The sequence below is a fragment of the Sinohyriopsis cumingii genome, chromosome 18 (genome assembly GCF_028554795.1).
Source record: "Sinohyriopsis cumingii isolate HCF-2022 chromosome 18, ASM2855479v2, whole genome shotgun sequence".
NCBI lineage: Eukaryota > Metazoa > Mollusca > Bivalvia > Unionida > Unionidae > Sinohyriopsis > Sinohyriopsis cumingii.
Window position 1 is genome coordinate 61620869 of NC_142978.1, and position 24354 is coordinate 61645222.

A 24354-nucleotide genomic window follows, 5' to 3' on the forward strand; every position below is an offset into this window, starting at 1 on the left:
GAGCCTCAGCGACCCGCGCAATTAAGGAGACCACAGCATCCGCAGGCAGGACGTTGAGTCGTGAGGGAGAGAAATTTCACTATCTCTCAAAGTGAAAATTGGGATGATGAGGCCACTCATCAACCACTTGCGCTCACAACAACAGGAAGCAATTGGTAGAATGATTGGAGCATGCGCTGCGTATGTGGTGCTCTGCATGGAAGGTGCAGGCATTAACCAGGTGCATTTGGAGTTTAAAAACAAAAACTTCTCAGGGCTAAAAAAATCTCCTTTACAGATGTGATTGCGTGTGTGTGTGTGTGTGTGTGTGTGTGAGCTCACGTACGTTTGTGTGGATAGTATAGAGTGTGTTTGGATAAGTGTGTGTTTGTATGAGCTCACGTAAGCTTGTGTGGATAGTAGATTTTTTGGTTTTGTAAGCGTTCGCTTACGTTTGTGTGAGTAGTAGAGTGTGGTGTTTCCCCTTCCATTCTGTGTGGATAGTATATTAGTGGTTTGTTTTTGCTCCTTCCCGTGTGTGGATAGTATATTTGTGATTTGTTTTTCTTCTTCTTTGCGTGTGTTGATAGTATATTAGTGATTCGTTTATTATACTTCTGTGTGTGGATAGAATATTTGTGGTTAGTTTTTTTTCTTCGCGTGTGTTGATAGCATATTTGTGGTTTAGTTTTTCTTCTTCGCGTGTGTGGATAGTATTTGTGTGGTTTATTTTTCTTCTTCTTCGCGTGTGTGGATAGTATATTTTGGTTTTGAGGGTAGTGTATAATAGTTTTTTCCTCTTCGTGTTTGTGAATAGTATATGCTATGAGAAGTGTATGTAAGGGATGTTTTCCTTCACGTCCGTGCTTGACAAATATAAAGTCAAACCATTCGTCGTTCGCGCCATTCTACAAGGAATAAAAGAAAATGTCCTTAGAGTTGTTCAGCGAGTTAAAGAACTGTTGGTACTGGATGATGGATGTCACCCATGTGGTGGAAAGGCTTGAGACAGAGTTGAAGTATAGAGGTAGCCTAGACTTCGTGACCAGTTTGAAATTAGCGAAAGATCAAGTAGAAGGTATGATAGAGGAAGAAGTGCAGAAATTAAGAAGATTCATTCAACCTCCGTATGTGAGAATAGGTTGCTTGAAGCAAGCACTTGATAATGTAATCAAAGTCAAGTGCTTTCTAGAAGACACGTTGTATTGGACTGAGTGGTCTTTTGTGAAGTGAGGCTTAGACCAGCTAACAAAAGCAGAAGAAATGATAAGAAAGGTGCTGGAAACAGAGGTAGAAAAGATTAAAGACACATGGGCAAAGGAGAGAAAAGAACAAGACAAAAGAAAGATAAAGAAGCATTTGAAAGATTGAATAACAAGTGGAACAAGATACAGGAGAAATTTAGATCCATGGGACATCCTGACTGGATGCCAGAGACGGAGAAGAAGAAGAAGAAATGAGATAGTGAGAAATGGCTGAAGAACGTGAGAAAATAGAAAACGAATCCAAAGGCCATTTTCAGGGCCACTCATATGCCTCGGAAAGATTTGCTTTCTTGCCTCAAATTTTTTTATTCATTTGTATAAGTGTTTGTGACGGTATGTTGTATGTTGTATATGTTATATAAATCTAGGTCCCACTCTTTATTTCCGATTGAGGTCAGCCCGGTGCATATCTGCACACCTGCTCTTTGTTCCCTATTGACGTCACCTCACATTGTTACCAATCTTCAGTACGGTGACGTCACCTTACCTGTACCTACATTGTTGCAACATTGTTACCAATCTCCGGTACCGTGACGTCAGACGCTAAACAGACCCAACTTTCCCTTGTCCGTAAACAGGCCCAATATACATAATATAAAGATTCCATGTTAAATTCCCATTGTTCGTTATCGTGCCCAGGGTGATTTTTAAAACCTTGTCCGTAATCGTAACGGGAGGGGGGGTGGTGCTTAATGTATTTTCCCATTGTCCGTAAACAGCCCCCATTCACTATTGTCAAGGGGTGGAGAAGATTTACCAGCTGACCTATCAGTCGACGCACTACTTAATTCTCGGTTGAAGAACATTCACAACTTGATAACAGTCGAATTCATGGAATTCACTCCTTGCCCTAACTACGTTACTTTGTAAATTAGCGATTCACTGACATACATTTTCAGATGCATAAAAAGCATTGCTCGGCATAAATTATACAAATCATGTAAGACAGATAATTTACATATCCACATACAAAACGCATGAAATCTTACTATATGTGACTTCTAGTACATACAAAAAACTAAATCTGAACTCATTGATATAACGAAACACTGCATTGCATTTTAAAATATGTCATTCATATGAAATGCGCAATTATTTTCTGAACTCAATGAAAAATTGAAACATGAATTTTCAAATGAATAGATTCAACAATTGCTAACTTACATCAGTGAACACATCGTATGTAATCGATGCTAACCTTGTGCATTATTCGAGATTTGCACCTTCATATGCAGCCGAAATCTCTCGTTCCGTGTCCTCAACTTTGCAAAACTCGTCCTTAAGACGGTGTATTTAACAAGGAAGTATATTTGCTATTTTTCCTCGGAGTCAACTTCTCGGTGTCTCACAGAAACTAAGACTGATTAATTTTACAAGGGGAACATTTTAAAACCACTGGATTCCGTCTAAGAGCACACTGCCCTCGCTTAGCGTTGCCAATCAGAATTACTACTTTAACCGCCTAAAATCTGTATCACTCCCATGAAGTTAGAATAATCATACCTAGTTCGCCTTTACTAATAGCTATTCTGGAAAATATCATCTTATGACAACTGTTTCAAATGGATCACAATATTCTCTACTTTTCCCTTTGGTTCATATCGCTCTGGACATTTTACTATTATGACCTTGCGTTACCATTGCATTCATGTATGTTCTTAGGTGTAAACGAGCGAGTCCTAATTAAAATTTAATTCATCCCCAAGCAGAGCAGATTATATCCTAGTAGTCAATAATGTATTGCGGGACTAGCCAATATATCAGTCTTAATGTTTATGTGTCATGCTGACTACGAAAGAAAGCACTTTGAAATTTTACTGCAAATACATTATTTTACAACATCTTGCACCATTACATCCATCAGAACGAACTGCTACATCACAAAACCCGCATGGGACTTTAGCAGCGATTCGTACTGTTTGATCGATATCATCGTTAGCAGAGATTTGAACATGAGCGTCTGCCGCTGAAACATTCAGGTATTCAAACTTCGCGTAGATGATATACGGGACTTTCATCTTTCGTTGTGCTTCAGTACATTTGAGAGTGTTTTTACCGGGCTGTGGCATGATTGTGCGCTGTGGTTTTTCACTGATACCACAACAGTAAATGTTAGAACTAGTGAACAGTTCCTGAGTTTTAAATAAATGCATGCAACGTCTGCATGGATATTTCTTGGTATGATACCTACTATGTCGGTTAAGTTGCAGAGCAAGACACTTTATATATACGTAGTGCAATATCGATTTTGATTCTTTCATTTCACTCAACAGCAACTCAGTCTGGATTCGTCCGTATTGTCTATGAGGCGATATTGTCAGCGGATAAGGCCTTTGTCATTACTGAACACATTAACACAAATAGTTGGGTTAATTGTTTCAAATTTGTTTAGTGTACCTTTGATAACCTGCACAGAACATTCGGTATCATCAAAGTTGCGTTCACCCAGGTGTTGTTGGTATTCTCGGTCAACACTTGATTATCACTGTCTGGATATAGCGCCGACAAAATATCAATTCATAACAATGTTGCCAATGTTTTTACATTTATAACTGACCTAGGCGAGACCCAGTTTGGCGTTGTTATGTAACTGGATCCACGAAACGGTTGATTCGGTGATCTATATTACTTCGCCGTAGACACATATTTTGAGAATCCAGCAATATCCTGTATTGGTGTGTTTCTCCAGCGTTTCGGGAATCTTTAAAATCATCTTCCAATTTCACCACTGATGGCGCTACTGTCTTAGGGGTTTAGGATTAAGCGTATACTACTGTAAATTCACGGTATAGTAGTTTTAAATTCATCCTTTTCATGACTAAGTGTCATAACCAGACGAGCACTAAGGACAATGTCTGTTTTAACCACAGCATGGCCAAAGTTTTGCAACACCGCTACGATTCTAGGGATCATATTTGCCAAAGTTTGTCAAGCGTCTTTGCCTGTTGTGTATGTAGGTGGACAAATTGCAACGTGATTTTCCAATTAATCACTACGTTTTGGAAATTTTGGTTCGGGTAATTGTGATTGCTGTGTCTTTGCATGAACATACTCATCTGCTTCAGTAGGAATAACAGATGCGAGACTAAAACGACGGTTTTGTTCATACTCATCTAAATCGCAAGGATGTCAGCTTTTCTTGCACCACTGGGTACTCGCATATTGTTTTCATATTCAGATTGTCTTAATTGCTGTACCGTTGTTTTGTTTGCAATTAGTGTTGTTGTTGTTTCTGCTGCTGCAGTAACAACCAAGAATGTATTAAGTACAAGTATTGGTCTCAATAATTCAAGTATGTCAACCTTTCTCATAGGACTTGGTCTGCATATTCCATGTTGTCGCGCGATCTGTTTTAGCTGTGGCACAGTAAGCATGTTGATCCTAAAGGAAACGTGAAGAGTCTTGCTAACTGTGAAATTCTGTTGATGGCTTCTTTTATGTTTTGTATTTCATCAGGATCAATCCTGGTCATTATTTCATTTATTTTTGAGGTTTTTTGTACTAATTTGTGCTTGTTCAGCCACATGTTTTTGTGGTTTGGATTTATTTGTGTGCGCTTTATAGCAATCACAAGCAGATCCACAAGGCTGGTAAAGCTGATTACGTGATTTGACGTCAATGCCACATTTAAAATATAACATTGCACTTAGGCCATTACGTAACACGTGCGTATGTGTTTATAATACTGATAATGGCATTTTCTGCCAGAAAGTTAATGTTTTCCAAGGCAGGCAGCTATACAGTTGTTTTGTCCCAATGCCATTGAGCATCCTATACATACACGCGAGGGCTTTTTCTAATTGCATAACACTTGCTCATATCGCAGATGTTTCCGTCGCCCCTCTATCATCTCCTTTTCTACACCAGGTAGTACACTGATTACACGACCTCATCGACTCCATCATGCGACATTATGGTACCTCGAGTTTTAGATCAGGTTTTCTCAGGTAAAATAGCTCGTTATTATTAGGATCATCAGAATCTTTTGCAAATGTAAATGAGGTAAATTCCAGTGCCATGTCAGCCCAAATTAGATCGAATGACCCATCAGGACAGAGTACTGCGCCAATCCAAGGTGGGCCACATTCCGTGCGTTGAATCCAATAACATCACATTTCTCAGGGAGCTGGTAAATTTCCTCAATCGTTTTTTGCTTCTGAAAATTGAAGTCAGTGCGCTGCAATTCTTCTTCGTACTCATAAGGCCTTTTGTAAAATATCATGCGACAAGTAGTGTGTTCGCACGCGATTCTTATAGTTAAACAAGCGCATTTGTTTAACTAGCCTGCTCTTGGACATCTTCGACATTGACCTCATCAGAAACGTCACGTGCTTCGGACGCATTGGCTAGTTATGTTTATTTTGCGGGTTTACTCTTTCATGCACGATATTATGCAAAATACTTTTAGTATTATTTGCCTCAAAAGTCTATCCAAGTTTATTTAGATCTATTTCTAAGGACAATCTCGGATTAATCAACTTATCAACGTGCGCTCCATTTGTATCGGAGACTGCATTCAACATCATTTGTGTTTCTTTAATAGACCTGTATGATGTATTTAAACGATACAGCGATCTCAGTTTATCCGTGACATTTTTGATATTGCAATCATTTAACAAGTTTTTGCCACTGTTTGAGACTTACTTTTTTCAGTATACTTTGACAATCAATGGTCTGGCTACTGTTTGACATTTATATATAAACCATTACAAGCATTTCTTCAATACTAAAATATTCACAACTCTGTTATATATTTACCTCTTTGTCAGTACAAAATCATGCAATTAAAATTATACCGCACTATGTAGCATTGCTGTGGAGTAAAATCAATACAGGGCCTTTGTTGATAAAGCATCGTAATAATCAATACATACATTCATTCATTGGTTTCGGATTTTGTGTATTGATCGTTACCATATGATTGCCTGAGTAAGTACACTCTGCGGGAATTGTTTCTACAATCACATAGTAGTATCAAAGGTTGGTGTTTTGACATGATTTAGAAACCCTTTGGAGTACTTCCATCCGTACGAGATTCTGCCTCAATGACTGGCTCACTCACGTCAAGTATGTTTTAGGGTGCTTGCACACCCCGTAGACAACATAAAAAGTGATCAACATGCAACGGTTATTTATGGGCTAAATTGTCATGGAGGCTAGAGGCCGGGACGGATGGAAGGGCCACGAATGATCTGAAAAGGCAAAACTCCCGCTCTGATATTACTGCAGGTGCACGGGTTAACGGCACCCATCGCTTTGCCTATAAGCACTGCCTCCGATATCATCACGACCATTACAAATCACCAAAGCAGTTATGGTACAGTGTCGGTGGTATAGGCATCTATGCGTAGCAGACACACCCACATTGGAATCCAGATTAACTGTGCGTACGGATGAGAATTTACTAGTTGGTCGATATTTGGGTGTGTCTGCATTTTTTTTTAAATTTTGCAAGTTGTGTCAATATTTGGTAACCTTGCTGGAATATTGCCTCAACGTTGTTGTTTAACGTCATGATATAAGCGTTCCTACGACCCACTGAAAACGTTCAATAAACTATTGAAGACAGTGAAAAATGAAATCAACTTTTTTGTTTGTGAAACTCATATGCTTCAGTGCTGTTAAATATGTCCAAATCTACAAGTAACCATTGCAAAGATAACATAAACATTCCCGGAACCCACACAAACATTAATCCAAAGGGTTCTAAAACAAATACAACTTTCAACAAATCTTATTATAGTCTGTACGTTATGGAAATGCACAACAACATTCCTTCTATGTTTATCATGTCTACGCAAGTGGTATGTGAAAAAAATTAAGTTTCAAAGTTACCAAATTGGGAATCAGTTGGTTAGTTTTGCGGGAATCCCGATCCGTAATGTCTTTACGTATCGTCTTCCCTTTTCGAATAACTTTCTACAGTTTGTGTTGCAGATTCAACATTATTCATTAATCTGACAAACTTTCTTATTTGATCAGTTTTCGGGTTTTCTAAAGAGTTAAAAGTTCGGATGAAATGTGTACAGTTGCTTCCTCATAGTGTCATGTTTTAACAAAATACCTATATTTTAGGCCAGTTTAGAGGCATTAGTCCTTCCACAATCAACTCACATTATGAGAAGGAAATTAAAAATCAATGTGATTTTAAATAATAAAATCAATAATCTTGTACAATTTGATATTTATTCTCTCCTGTCTGCATTTTATACACTCAAGGTATTCCTATTCACCATCGGAAAGGATCCAAAAATAAATATGCCAAAAAGTGCCTGTCATGAGGAAAACTAAAGTTTAGACATATAATCTACAGGAAAATATCACATTTCTTTTATGAACATCAGATGCGATTTGAGAATATACTAGACAAAATATCTTCGATCGGGATCTCGACCGAACAGTTTACTAGTGTTTCAATGACGTGGGTACAATGACAAAAGTCATTTTTCACTGGCATACCGATCTAACATATTTGTTAGCACAGTCTTGAATCATAATAGAATTAACAAAATGGGATATATTCGGATAGATTTGAACCTACTAAACCGACAATTTCTTCCTGTAGACCACTTTTAGCAATATTTATTCTCGTTCTGCTTCCAGACTGTTCAAGTCGGTGACTCTGAATACATCTCTTTCTCTCTATGCGTGTTTCGGTATGTGTATGTGTGAGTCTGTGTGTGTGTGTGTATGTGTGTTTGTGAGTGTGTATGAATTAGTGTGTGTGCGTATGAGTTAAGAGGGGTGACTATCATCATATATAAGAACTTCTATTTTACCTGCGATTATATATATATATATATATATATATATATATATATATATATATATATATATATATATATATATATATATATATATATATATATATATATCAACACATCGATAGTACATGACACTTTGCAATATTGGGGATTGGCAGAGGAAGGGTTCCGATGAGGAGGAAACCCTGGGATTTTTTTAAATAGAGAAATCATTATGCTGTAGATTTTGATATTCATAATGGGCAAACCTAAGTTTCCTAGGTATTACATATACAGTACCATTAAATAAAATAATATTGAATTAAGAAAATGGTGAACATAAATGTATCAGATACTGATTTCTCCAAAACCAAAATCTTTCACAAGTTGATAATTATATTGACCAATAAATATAAAGGATCATTAGGGATACATACTCTGTATTCTGTTTTAAATGAATAAAATGGTGGCTTCTAATCGGTTAAGTACACTAATGACACTAGTCACTAAAAAAATGAGAAAAGAGAGAAATAGCTCAATGGAGCAAATCCATCTGTATTTATATGTCAACTGTTTTAGTTCTGTAGTGCTTCGTACATTCTGGAGAACTATCTGATTTAAAATAAGAATTAATCAAGAAACTAAATATGCTAAAGAGTGAATAGCAAGAAAGAATTTGTGAGTTTAACACCATTTTGAGTACATGATAGTCTATACATGGCGGCCAATATATCTGGCAGAGGAAGAACCGGATAAAACTCAAGAGGAACCACCAATCCACGATAGCCTACAAGCAAGATTTCTCATATACCTACGTTGTTCAAGCAAAGACTCGAACCCAAGTGGATAGAGGTCAGGTGTGTGTAATTTGTAAAGGCAAGCGCTTAGACCACTAGCCAGCCGGGGCAGCGGAACGGAAGATAATTTAGGTTTAGAATGAACTAATCTACCGGAATATACAGGGCCGGCGCGACCATATAGGCAAACTAAGCAGCCGCCTAGGGCGCTGATTTCAGTGGGCGCATTTCTCCAAATCAACAACAGTTTTGAAAAATAAATAAATAAATTTCAGTTTTATTGAAGGTCGTTTTCTATCCTGGTTTATTTCATACAGGGACAAATAATCGGGTAGATTCAGTCTGACCGAAACACCAGGCTGTTTATAAATTTTGAAATTGATATTTTCCGGGGGGTGGGGGGGTGGTGGTGGGGGCGCCAGAATCTAACCTTGTCTAGGGCACCAGATAGTCTGGCGCCGGCCGTGGGAATATATCACACTTCTGTTTTTGAACATCTGTTGCAATTTGAGGATATACAAGACAAAATACGTTAGATCTGTATGCCAACAGGAAAATTTTGCATGCATTTCACTGACGTGGACATAATGACAGGGAAATTTTTCGGGGTGGCATACCGATCTAAGGTATGTTCTTGAATAGTATCAAATGTAACAAAATGCGATATATTCGGGTAAATATGAAAATGAAAACCCTCATTTTCTTCCTGTCAGCAACACTTAACAACATTTTTTTTCCGTCTTCGTGTCAGTGAATTGGAATACCTATGTATCATGTTGTGTGGATGTGTGTGTTTATATGCATAGGAGGGTTACTTGTAGTAAATATAAGACACTCTTCTTTAAGTCTGACAATTTAAAGTAAGGAAACATACGATTTTTTAAAAAATCTATGGAACTAAAACATAATCATGAGATTGTTAGTTATTTAAAGAAACAGAAAATGCAAAAGAAAGACATTGCAACATGAGGAACCCACTATTTAACTTTCAAGATGGGGGTGGGAGGGTGCCAGCATGGGATTTTGTTTGAAATAGAGAAATGACAATGTAAAGGATCAGCTTTAATTTCCTAGACATTGGCTTTAAAATTAAATATAATTAATATAAGGTCATTAAATATTGCAATAATTTCTCCCAAATCAAAGTCATTTGATAATGATATTGATTTAATTAACAAAATAAAGTATAATGTCAGATTCTCCCGCTGATGCGTGCACACGTCCGGCTTTTACTAGTGAACATAAATGTCTGCACGGCTTTCGTGTAATTATTCATGATCAAGGAACACATCAATTGTTATTTTCTGTTTATTCTGGAATGATGGTTTCACGCATGTCGGTCCTAAATAGCTTGCAACTGGCTTATTAACCATACTGTCTTATAGTCCACAAAAATATGTGCCATAACCACTGTTTTTTAGTGGTCGCTATTCTGTATTACAGGCGGTCATGGATAAGAATTAAATACATATTTAACGAGGAGAGATGAACCCCTTTTATCTTAATGAGTATCGTATGAATCTGATTGGGGGCCAAAACCGACTCTTAGTAACCCATGCTTTTCACAACAAATGGTAATAAAGCTAAATGTTTGGATATTAAGGGCAACGTGCCATTAGTGGTTTATTGCAATCTTTCTAACACAATATTTTGGTCAATGAGGGTTTATTTGCTTCGCTGGGCATCTACTGATAAACGTACCCCCCCCCCCATTCTGTGAAGTCAGTTTGAGGACACGATAACAAGATATTTAGCAAGGGTCAGATACAGAAATTCAAAGTTAATACAAATGTACTCATCTTTCGTAGCAAGTACAATAAAACAAGAGACATTTAAATCTGTCAAGATAGTTTAGAAAATGATACACAAATAAACCAATTTGTCTAATAGTAAGCTAACTAAAAGACTAAATTTAAAAAAATGGCATTATATAATTCTTGAATCAATTCATGCATTACTTACATCTCATTCTTTAAAATTCATACATTTCCTTAAAAAACGATCACTTCATGCGTCTTTATCATGGTGTCGTTTTTCCGCACATTAACAAATCAGTAATGTATCATATCATCTACGTCTGTGAATGCACAGATTACAAAATAATAATATAAGAACCTACGTAAAATCAGTTTATTTGTCTGGGCACTTTTAAAACAGACACAAATTGTTTACATTCTGCCCACCCCACCCAACACCCCAATGTCTGTATGTGTTTAATATTAATGCATTTCTTTTTGCAGTGGATATCTCCAGTGTTTTGTATGTATACAGTTGTAGGGTGGGAGTGGAAGAAGATGGTCGGGGGAATATCTGAAAAGGTGACTGGGTTATAAATTATTGAACTTATTTCGTTAAGTTTTTTCAAAGTGAGAAAAAAAAAAAACATTTTGCTATTATTAGTAATTTGGAGATTTCACTTATTATACAAGAAATATTCATAGCAATTGCATATATATGTATCGCACAATACATAGAGATGTTAAAGCTTGTTCTACCTGTAAGAAAATAGAAGTTGAAAAACATTTTTCCTTTCGAAATGAACAAGAGCTCAGGATAAATAAAGAAAAGATATATTTTGTTTATTTGAAATAGATTTGAACTATATCCAGCTAAATTTATTTAAAACTCTGAATTTGAAAAGAACAAAGTAACTCCAAAAGAAGGTCATTACTACCACAAATTGGATTGTATGGCTCTCAACATTTATGATAAATGTCAAACTGCATCACTATATAAACAGCATTTTCCATGAAACTGAGCTGCAAGTAATGCAGAGTGTGTTGCGTACTTTGCCAAATCAATTATTTAATCAAACTACAATGTTTGTGTGTGTGAGAGAGAGAGAGAGAGAGAGAAAGAGAGAGAGAGAGTTTTCCATAGTTAACTTGCAGTCAAGATAACATGAACCACACAATCACATTACACAACAAATGACTTTGCCTTATCATAGGTACTAAAATAACGCATTAGAACTGCTTTATGTCGAGAAAAGACATTATTGTACATTAAAATATCAGCGACAGCAGTAAGCGGTCCTTAATTACCACATGAAGTAATGTGAAAGCATCAAAATAATCTCTCTCTCTCTCTCTCTCTCTCTCTGCAGCTTGTGCGTCAGTCTATGCTTTAAGGCATTCCATTACCATATTACGCATAGTAAATCTATATATGTAGACGGGGCAATACTAATATATAATACTGACAGGAATTAAATGCGATTTACAGTCCTTGTACATTAAACGCAATCTTAATTTCATCGTTCTTCGATACTGCGAATATACGACATAGTGTAAAATGTAGAGTGGAGTTTTGGAGTGGAGTTTTGGAGTGGAGTCTGCGTTTTATTAATCTAGACAAAATTACATTGTTTATGCATATGTGTATATATGTGCCTGTGATTATAACTTTGAAAGTAAAATTGCTTTTATCATCAGATTTAAGATCATTGCACTTTGATATATAATAAATTTTGTTGTTGTTGTTGTTGTTGTTTGTTGTATGGTTTAACGCCTTTTTTCAGCACAAGATTGACGATACATGTCGGCCAGTATAACTGGTGGAGGAAAAACCCTGGAAAGTCCCGGGAAGAATCACCGACCCACGAGAAGCTACTGTCACTCTTTCTCACGTAACCACGTTAGCCGAGCCTGAGACAGAGGTAAGACCGCACCGATTCGGAACGGTAGGCGCTTTAGACCACTCGGCCACTCGGGGCCCTTAATACAAATGTAAAGGACACAGATAAAACTATGAAATATAGCATAAATGTATTACAGTAACAAAGAACCACCTCAAACAACGTCGGCACAACAGCTCCTCGTGGAACTTCAGAATTAATTACAGTATTCTAAATAGTGTTACTGATGAAGGTGCCCACTGTCAGTCACATTGCAATCACATGTTTAGTAGAGGACTGTTTCAGGCAGAGGTTGGTCTGCCATATCGAAATAGTTACCAGGGAATTTGATGAGTACTTTACTGATTCAAAACAGGATAATCAGTTAAAAGGATTTTTTACGGCAAGTAACTTTTTGGAAATTCATTTTCTTGAGAACTGGGAGTTTAAGATTTTGGGTCTAAACAGTGCATCATCAAAATGGGATAGGATGATGCTCTTATAGGATGTGCTGTTTTTAGGCCATGATTTCTTGTGTATAAAGCACATTAATATAGCTGCAATAACAAAACGTACACAGCATAGTGTTAGGAACGATTTAAAGTACAGCCTTTGAGAATACACATATAATAAAATGCCCTTGGGATTTTGGAATTCATTGTCAAATGACTCTTTTGTTTGGGAATCTATTTAGAACCCTGCCTGTGTGTGTAAGGAGGGCATACCTTGTCAAAACAGTAACATGATTGCTTCTACCTTGAGATTCCTTAACCATACATTCTACAGAATCAAATTAATAGTGCACCGTTCTAATTACATATGCAGTATTTAATGTATTATACTGACTAGCTTTTTTTGAATCTTAAATAATGTTCATGAATTAAATATTGTCCCATTGAAGGCCCCGTTAAGTGGTCAGTAAAGAATTGAATTTTAGAGGCACTGGCCGCATTACTGTTGCAGAAATTAAAGCTTGAATGATGGACTACCATAGTATTAAGATTGTTAACTTAGCAATATAAAACTGGTACCATAGTAGGATTAGGGGTGGTCATTGTCTTACATCCTGGGAAATTCATGCCGGTAACCTGGTGGTTAGAGCGTCACCATCGGATGGTGGGTTTGAAACCCAGCCAAGTCATACCAAAGATTTATAAAAATGGTACTAGCAGCTGCCTCGCTTAGCGCTCAGCATTAACACGTTGGCCTGGTGTCAGGATAATGTGACTGTCGGACCGACCTGAGGCCGATTGGACCGATTTTAAGTTCAAGATCATATAAAAGTCATTAAGTTCAATATCATATAAAACTTGTTTAGCAGTTTATTTTCAGATGCCTTGTTCACTTCAGACCCCGCACGTAACTCCAGGGGGCCGCACCAAAATGATCCAAATCGGGCCCCATGTTTGCTAAGGCCGGTGTTGTGTGACCGGGTGGGACAAGATGCTATATGTCTGTAGCATGATGCCCCAGTGCTAGACATGACCATACACTTTCTCACTGCAGAAATCATAGCTCTATGACTGAAAGTTTTTAAAAGCTACATTAAAAATTCAAATCACACACAAACACACACACACACACACACACACATTTCCTAAACAATTTCTGATGCATACAAGTTCCATTGTCTAATTGCTTTGGTCATACTCTAGTTAACATAACACATTTTTCCTTGTGGAAGTATATACAGACATAATCATTCAGTTTAGCTTTTTAAAGGTTTTTGATCACCAAAAGTTATTAGTCATTTTGTTAAAAGAAAATTTACACTTAGTTCAAACATATTGGGCATATCTCTGCTTCCATAACTCTTCAATCTACTGAAATGATGGTCAACACATTTTGAAAAACAGAACTACTTGATTTTATCTGTATATACTTCTGCAAGAAGAAAGGCATCAGAGTACAGTTTGTATGATTGACATAATTAGAATAAAGTCTAAGCAGTTTTATCAATATGGGCTGTCTTGTATGAGATATGTTCTTGAAAACTTGTCCTTGTTGTTGACTGCCGATAGGTTAGGCTATTGATCAGTAATTGTTCAGACAGTACATGGACCCTCCACCAATATATATATCAGGGATGAGGCCCTACATGCTATGACGGACTGGTACCCTAGTAGCAGCTTCTTATAATGCTTCTAGCTTCTGTTGCATGGTAAAAATGTGAACGGATTGCTGATACAACCAAAGACTGATAATCTTGACTCCTTGGAAGATATCAACATTGGGCTTGATAAATGGTCCTTCAAATAATAAAATGATGTAAAGCACACAGTTTAAGTATACATGACATTCAGCTTGAATAAATGGCATTCCAGTTAATTGGTTTAAATATAATCGCTTTGATTTTAATTACATCGTTTGCATATTGTTCGTTCATTTGTTTCTTCCCATTGCAATCCAAGATTTCTCATTATTATTAAAAATAGCTGGAAGGATGATGTTGTCATTGTGCTATCCAGAGTCTGTCCGATTCTAGATGAATTTAATATGGTACACAATGTCATCGCAATCCTTTTTGCTTTTCGTTCCCCCACCCCTCTCGTGCATAAGGGACACTATACTCAGAAACATAGAGTGAGAGAGAAAAACAGTTTGGGCTGGATGAAAACATTGCAATTGAACATAGGCCAAGTAACCTACAAGAATATAGTTCGTTGTAACGGTATGTGTGCGCTTGCCTTGGGATTTATATAATCAAAGATAGAAAGTTGCAAACTCAGTCGACATTATACGGTAAATGTCTTGGTTACGTGGGACACATACATGTACTGTGATGTGTATGTTTGTGTATGTGTGTGTGGGATCTGGATTTTTAACCTAGCTTTAGCAATTTATCAGGTATATTGCTACGATATATGCAGAGTGGACGTTTATAGTGATGTCTTGCATTGGGGCACAGTGCCGCAGACATGTAGCACGGTTTCCGCGTCATATTATCCTGACACTAGGTCGACCAGTCCTAACACTAACCTCTTAATGCTAAGCGCCTAGGGAGGCAGCAGTACCATTTGTATAAGTCTTTGGTATGACTCGGCCGGTGTTCGAACCGGTGACCTCCCGCATCCGACGCAGACGCTTTAACCACTAGGCCAACGGAGCGGTCCATACTGTGATGTATTTAATGTTTAGTTGTTGTTTCTTAAACCTATTATAATGTTCTAAAATGCATTATTATCAATTAAATATGAAAATGTCCAAAGCCCACCCACCCCCATATCTCTCTCTCTCTCTCTCTCTCTCTCTCTCTCTCTGGATCATAGTAGCAAGATAACGGCGAAAATCTATGACAAGACGAGCGTATAGGAGGAATATCTTCGCTTTGTGTCAGTCCACGATGTCTATGGACTTATGATTGATGGTGAAAGTTACTTCAAGCCGACTAAAGTATGAGAGAGAGAGAGAGCGTTTTATGGTCGGTATTACTGTTATTAAATCAGAACAATGACTTAGATCAATCGTAAATATATTAAAATATTTAATTACCTCTTGTTTATTCGTCATTTCGCTTAGTTTCTATTCCACACTAATTTCCATGCGCTGGTACGTGATGGGGTGATCGTTCATGTCAATGATTGAGCTAACCAAGTGTTTGTAGTGTTCTACTTCATTATAACCATCTTTCATGTTTAAATCATAAGTGTGTCTTATATTGATTCGATCAACGTGCAAAAAAAAAAAGAAACTCAACAAAGAAAACAATCAACTTATCAAATTGCAAAGGTGACTGTAAATAGCAACAAAAGCACAGACTTCATTTTTTAGCGGATACACTCGGTAGGGATGTGAGTTCATTCACTCGGTCAATACACAAATTGCCTGAAGTCAATCTTAAACTCCATTCAAAGGGCAAATATATGTATTTCCAAGTAAAATATATGTACAGTACGTAAGCTGTATCATTGATGTACCAGTCGTAAACGTTCGGCAAGCCTCTTTTTCTTTTAATGAAATTTTTTTACATCTCGTGGTATATCATTTACATAGCGTACTATCCTATCTCTCTCTCTCTCTCTCTCTCTCTCTCTCTCTCTCTCTCTCTATATATATATATATATATATATATATATATATATATATATATATATATATATATATATATATGTATGTATGTGTGTGTGTGTGTGTGTGTGTGTGTGTATGTATGTATGTATCTATGGGATTCGCGGACTTCAAGCCCTCACGCAGCCATGGAAAGTTTGCGGGCTGCATTTTATGCCGAGCTTCCAGATTCTAAACAATCGGCTTCTCAAATATTATTTTGATGTATGTTGCCGATTTGAAGGTAATGAGGTAATACATGTATATGTTAATACTGTAACTCGTGTGAGATTTTTTTACAGGCATGCTTAATAAAGCATTTATCCATAATGATTTTAGTCATTTCTATTCTTTTGAATGCCTATGCAATCAACCTAAACACTAGCAACCCAATAGGTGTTTATCATCTATTGTCTGATTGTTTGGAAAAGATGTAAACGACTTAAAATAAGTGTTCTAAACTCCTTCTCAAACGTCAACTAGTCAGAAATAGTTTAAATTGATGTCGCTGACTTCATGGTGACTAGATAATTGTGAAGCATGTGGATAGGTCAGTCTTCTCAAATGATTTGGGTTTAAGAAATACAAATATTATTCCATGAAAAATAGCTTTCATTACTGTACATATTTATCTGGTAGCATATGTAGGCGTAGAAAAGTGAATTTAACAACGTTTCCAAAAGCAAATCAAATGAACTCTTTCGAAGAAAAATATTTAATGTTTCAGTTCAATGTATTTTACCTGGACCTCCTTTTTCTCTCTGAATTATATTTCTCAATTCTAGCTATTTCAAAACCATAATAAAGGCGCGATAAGAGACAAAAATATTCAGGTTCTCAGGTTGATTGTAGTCTTTGATTGTGTGCAATTAGTCCTCACAATGACGTCCTCATGTTGATGGTAGTCTTTGATTGTGTGTAATTAGTCCTCACAATGACGTCCTCATGTTGATGGTAGTCTTTGATTGTGCGTAATTAGTCCTCACAATGACGTCCTCATGTTGATGGTAGTCTTTGATTGTGCGTAATTAGTCCTCACAATGACGTCCTCATGTTGATGGTAGTCTCTGATTGTGTGTAATTAGTCCTCACAATGACGTCCTCATGTTGATGGCAGTCTTTGATTGTGTGTAATTAGTCCTCACAATGACGTCCTCATGTTGATGGTAGTCTCTGATTGTGTGTAATTAGTCCTCACAATGACGTCCTCATGTTGATGGTAGTCTTTGATTGTGTGTAATTAGTCCTCACATTGACGTCCTCATGTTGATGGTAGTCTTTGATTGTGTGCAATTAGTCCTCACATTGACGTCCTCATGTTAATGGTAGTCTTTGATTGTGTGTAATTAGTCCTCACAATGACGTTCTTACAATAATGGAAAAGTAAGAGTAATCCTCATAATGTTTAAAGAAGAATACGGCAGAAAAAAGTAATAAAGATATAACCCTGGTTCCAGTTAAGCTTACTTTCAAATTTCTAACCTATACTTTCATTTCTTCTTATGGTCCTCCAAATGTAGTCATACATCAAGGTCCTCACAAGTCTATGAATACAAGTATGTATGTATGTATGTATGTGTGTATGTATGTATGTAGGTTTGTAAGTAAGTAAGTATGTTTGTATGTATGTAGGTTTGTAAGTAAGCAAGAATGTATGTATGTAGGTTTGTAAGTAAGTAAGTAAGTAAGTATGTATGTATGTATGCATGTATGTTTGTAAGTAAGTAAGTATGTATGTATGTATGCATGTATGTATGTATGTATGTATGTATGTATGTATGTATGTATGTATGTATGTTTGTAAGTAAGTAAGTATGTATGACTGACTGACTGACTGACTGTAAGTAAGTAAGTATGTTTGTATGTATGTAGGTTTGTAAGTAAGCAAGAATGTATGTATGCATGTATGTATGTAGGTTTGTAAGTAAGTAAGTAAGTATGTATGCATTTATATTTGTAAGTATGTATGTATGTATGCATGCATGTATGTATGTATGTATGTATTTATGTTTGTAAGTAAGTAAGTATGTATGTATGTATGTATGTTTGTAAGTAAGTATGTATGTATGTATGTATGTATCCATGCATGCATGTATGTATGTATGTATGTATGTATGTATGTATGTATGTATGCATGTTTGTAAGTAAGTAAGTAAGTATGTATGTATGTATGTATGTATGTTTGTAAGCAAGTATGTATGTATGTATGTACGTACGTACGTACGTATGTATGTATGTATGTATGTTTGTAAGTAAGCATGTATGTATGCATGTATGTATGTATGGTTGAAAGTAAGCATGTATGTATGTATGTATGTATGCATGTTCAGTTAGCTGCTAAACGACTTGGTCTTGTTGACAAAAAGTATTATCTGGAAACAATTATTCGACCCTCATTCTGGAACCTGTCGTAAGAATAGCAAGAAAGAATCAGTTTGATTTTCGGTATCAAATTCAGAAGGAGGGGGTTTAGCTGTTATCAAGACAAAACATCTGGTTACTGTGTACTTGGATTAAACTCACACGTTCAGAACGTGTGTACGTTTTCCGTCAGCTACAGCAAAGGTATAATCACCGCGCTAATCCCTTGATTCTACTTCTTTATGCCCGCGGACGTCACGGCAAAATGATCTTGGGTAACGAATTCGATCTATGTAAATGAAGTCATATTCTCACAAAATAACATCTGTATTCAGTCAACTACAGCTGTACAGCTAACTTTGCGTCTACGTAGACCACTGGATAAACCATCCAGTGTGAGGGCCTCAACGTTGACGCACTAACGGTTGAAATATCTGCCACATTTACCACCTTTGGCTATTACATGAAAACAAAGCAACATGATATTTGAACATAAAGAGGTCATATCAGTAACAACTTTGTTGGAGCACATAAATCAATCATTTACCCTAACGACGGCAAAAATTCCTCTCTCTCTCTCTCTCTCTCTCTCTCTATAGATATATATATATATATATATATATATATATATATATATATATATATATATATATATATATATATATATATATAATGTACGCAACTCCATCGCAGAATTCGGCCGAAAGCCTAACTTGTCGCGGAGACTAAAACTGACTGTGCATCTGGACATTAATAATAATGCTAGTCTAAAATGGTGTGATATTAGGGAATGTATCAACTCCTCTGACCTCGCCATCGTCTTGTCTGCAGACACGGAAAGTCAGTTCAAGGTTTGGGTTCACAAACAAGCCAGATATACGGACGAATTAAAGTTTTATGCCACTCTACTCTTCTTATCGAGACGTTATCCAGACATTGAACACCCAAAAGAAAGGATCCTGAAAAAGTATCATTGTGACCAAAATATTACAATAAGCAGAGGATGAACAGCGGTGCTCTTTGTAAAAAATGTAGAAGGGGCGCAGGAAGTGTGATGAATGGTGTATTTTTTCCGACGGTTGTATCTGTAAGCACCAGTGGCGGGCATTGGAGTAAGGTCAGTGATCTTTATTGTCCTTATCAAGAGCGCCTTTGAGGTCAGAGTGGTTCATATCGGTTCGAACAATCTACACACTCTCAGACCACATATCTAAGGCACTGCCTGGAAATACTACCTCTGAAGAGGAGATCGAACTTTATCCTAAACGGAATTGCAAGACATACAACTGAGAAAATTGAAATACGGGATGCATCGCACAAAGCATGATCATCATTTTAATGCAGGGAGTGGCAGAAAACAAATTAATAGTTCAAGGAAGAGTCCGAGACACCGACAAGATCACGAAAAAAATCGCCAAAAAATGTATCAGTTATGTGCTGATTGTTGGGACGACGGGAACCTTAGGCACCATACAACATGCAAAGCTTCATAACGGCAATGCCTGATCCTGTCGTACCCATCAAAGATACGATGAGTATATCCAAGAATAAGACCATGCCGACAGGAACGACCGGCCTAGCAAACCATATTTCTACCTACCCTTCCATTTAAATATTGATTTTAAACAAAATAAAAAGCAGAAAACGGATCTTCCTTTGTGGATAGATAATTACGACGAGTATGCTGAAAAAAGATATATGCATAACTGAGACTACAAGGATTTACAGTAAAATCAAGACCAAAGAATGTGGTATTCGTTACTAAAAACATAAATATTGCGAAATTAAGGCAATATAGTTCTAAATCGCGGTCATTTAGATTTGCAAACAAATATCATGGATACCTAAATGCGCTACATTTTGGTCGAAGAAATAATATCAAAGAAAAAAAATAGACATAATAACATTGTAATTCAGTCTTTTTTCTCCACATTATGCACTTTTGTTTGTACCATATTTGAAAGAATGTTCGCACCTGTCTTGGATAAATATAAAAAGATTGTCAAGTGGCTTTATAAGTAAAACGATAACAACAAGTGAATAAAACCCCATATCTTGTCAAATCAACAGCACGTTTTGCATGTTAATATGTCGATCTTGAAATGTATCAGGAACTAATCTCTTTAAATATTTTGCTTTATGCTCAGTACAATACATGCCTAACACATAGTATTGGCAATTGGCCAAGTTCGTTTATTAATTAGCTTCGGTTCATGGTTAAACATATGTTATGGCTATCAGGAGTAATTATATGCATATCCTGTTATTGTATACCAGTTACGTCATAATTAATTCAACTAACAAATATATAAAAGTTGTATTGCTTGACCTTTTGCCTCCATTACTGAGTTTAATGTGTACGATCGAATATGAATTCTGCTCCTGTTCCTATCCTACTTAAAACTGCCACCATACATTTTCCCATGTCTACGGATAGAACAAATAATCTTTATTAGAGTAAGATCGACCTCAACGGACTGAAATTGTGTTTATTATTTTCTGTCCTCTTGTCAATTAACAGTATTCTTTCTAATATTGTTATGTTATTTACAAGTCTTATTTCACAAAACAGTTGCTCTTGGCCTAATTATGATCCATTATAAAGACAATCTGAGGTGGTATCCACCCTAATCATAATTATGACACCTATAGCAACAAGATGGAATATTTTTATCTAAGTGCTAAAGAAAACAATCGGTCTGGACGTCGGTTGATTTTGTTTTATTTTATTATCACTTTTCTCTCTTTACCCTTGCCATTCCATCAAACTTTCCTATAGTATTTGATGTACCTACACAAAATCCAAAAATTATAATCTGTGTATACTTTGGTTTGTGTATATTTTGACAAAACTCTTAGTTATCGTTTATTTTACTTTCTTTATGAATTGACCGCTCCGGTGGCCTAGTGGTAAGAACGTCCGCCTCGGATGCGGGAGGTCGTGGGTTCGATCCCCGGCCGAGTCATACCAAAGACTTACAAAAATGGTACTAACAGCTGCCTCGCTTGGCGCTCAGCAATAAGAGGTTAGTGTTAGGACTGGTCGGCCTGGTGTCAGGATAATGTGACTGGGTGGGACGTCATGCTACATGTCTGCGGCATGATGCCCCAGTGCTAGGCATCACTATAAACTGTCACACTGCAGGCATCGTAGCGATATGACTGAAACATTGTTAAAACTACGTTAAAAATCCATATCACACACACACACACACACACACACACACATTCTTAAGAATTGTATGTCCCACTTGATCTTGGCATATTAATTAGCTAATATAATATTGTGCACTAGCATTTTTTATGTTTCGATTCTGTTTCTTCTATTTCTTTATCTGAATTACTACAATATTTTGTGAAGTCTCTAGTATGTGCCTACATCTCTTTTAAATGCTATTATATAAGTTTTGTCGGTAAATGATGCTAATGTTATATATCAAGCATATTTCAACCATTCCACTCTGAATACCTTTTTTACAAACAGAAAAAGGACCCATTTCATGTAATGTAGTTGCTGCTAATCTTTTCAAACGTTATTTTCTTTGAACAGTTTTCTTCAAATTTAGTTCTTCTCATTCTGTATTTTATACTTTTTGCAGTTCATTCAAGAAGAAATCAGACAAATAGTGTCTTATTACTCTTTCTCTGTTTGCGTTCTTTTTTTTTGGGGGGGGGGTCATTGGTATTCCAATCATTTTCCTTGTCTGCTAGTTAGCACAAGATCAAAAATGTAAATTTCTCTATTCATTATGTACATCAGACAAGGCGTTGAGAGTCAGACTAGTTCGTCTAAGCTGTTGCTTGAAGGATGCTTTATAAAATATGCCATCTTATATTCTTTCTCTATTACGATCTAAACTGTTCAAGTCTGCATGTACTTTTGCAATGTGGCTAATTTTAATTTCTATTATATTAGTTGTTTATTATCTTTGTAAAGGTTTTGCAAATGGAGATAACAGTCTTTCCCCGGAAATGCTAAAACGTCAACAATATGGGTACAAATGTCCTTATAAATGTCACATGATATTATCTGGCAGATAAAGTAGTTGCAGATCTGAAATCTATTGTTTTTATCCCCCAAAATGGATAATCAATTCCATTAGATTTATAATTATCAATTATATTGGCTGACGGTTCTACCTTTTATTTATATCAATTTGTAACCAGGTGTTTAGTGTCGGTTTCATCGAAAATTCCAGCAAAGACTTGTACAATATCTAAATCCATAACAATGTTATATTTTCTGCATGAAAATAATTGTCAATCTATTCATTGGTTGCTTTAATTATAAATAGCCCAGCTATACTTTTTATTGTGATATTACACGATTATGTGTTATATATTTGTTTTGCAATACAGCTAGTACATAATTATTGGCCGTTGTATAGAATTTGCCTTGTAAGTTTTACTTGGCGTCTATATAGGTTAAATTCTGAAACAATATCCCCCAATTATGAAATACGAAGTTCCAAGAAATCATAGTTTTAAAGAATCACGTTCGTTTATGAAGTTGTATTTGTAAAATATCTCCGTTAATACAATAGTGTTGTGGAAAGGCTAATCTTGTATTTTGTTGTAAAACCCAAGATATAATTTACTGTACATATTCCTGTTATTCCGCTTATGTGGTATGCATTTTAAGCACCAAACATAGATCACAAATAGTTCTTGCTTTGGCATGGTGACAGAAATTATAAGCTGTATTGCATTTATTTATTAGACTGGTATCATTTAGCTAAAGCAGCTTTCGTAAACCATAGGTAGAGGAACAAGTCTTGTCTTACATAGCGGGTTTGAGGTCAAAAAGTAAAACTCCTGGAGAGTCAAGATTGGCCTTAGCTAGTCGGCTTTCTTTTCAAATGTAAAGTCAAACCTCTTAAACGAGTGGTATTTGAAGAAGATGCTTTTTCTTTTTACTGAGAAAAAAAAAATCTTTAAAAAGCAGAAACATGGGATATGGAAAATCTAATCGTGTAGAGTTAGCTTTCTGAAATTGCTTAAAGGTAATTATACGTCCTTAGACGAGTGTTGTTTCAGAAGAACATGTTAGTGATCAATTTGTTTTTAAAGAAATAAATTAAATTGCTTGCCTTTTTTTTAAAAAAGAAACCAACACATGTAAGGGTTTAATAAAGTTGCAGATAGTATAATTCAGAGATCTGGAAGACTACTTTGTTTAAACGGTTGCGAGATTGGTGTGGGATCGATATTTTGAGTCAGTGTTTATATGTCTATATGGCTGCAGTTTAACGCATTTTTTCAATTAAGTTAGTAGGATGAGTCACATGACAGAGCCAAATATGAACTAGGATAAAAGAAAATACTTAATGTTGATGACTTTTGTATTTGTATCAGCATTATTTTTGCTTCGCGCTTTTGTAAGAAATATAGAGGAAACAGGAAGATAAATGTAGACCAAAATGCGTTGAATATTCATCAGAATCCTGATTCACTCATGAAATAGGTATTGCAACATGCGTACATAGTACTGCAAAATTATCTCACACGTTTATGCCCTGTGTGCATTGGACTATACATGCTTAAAT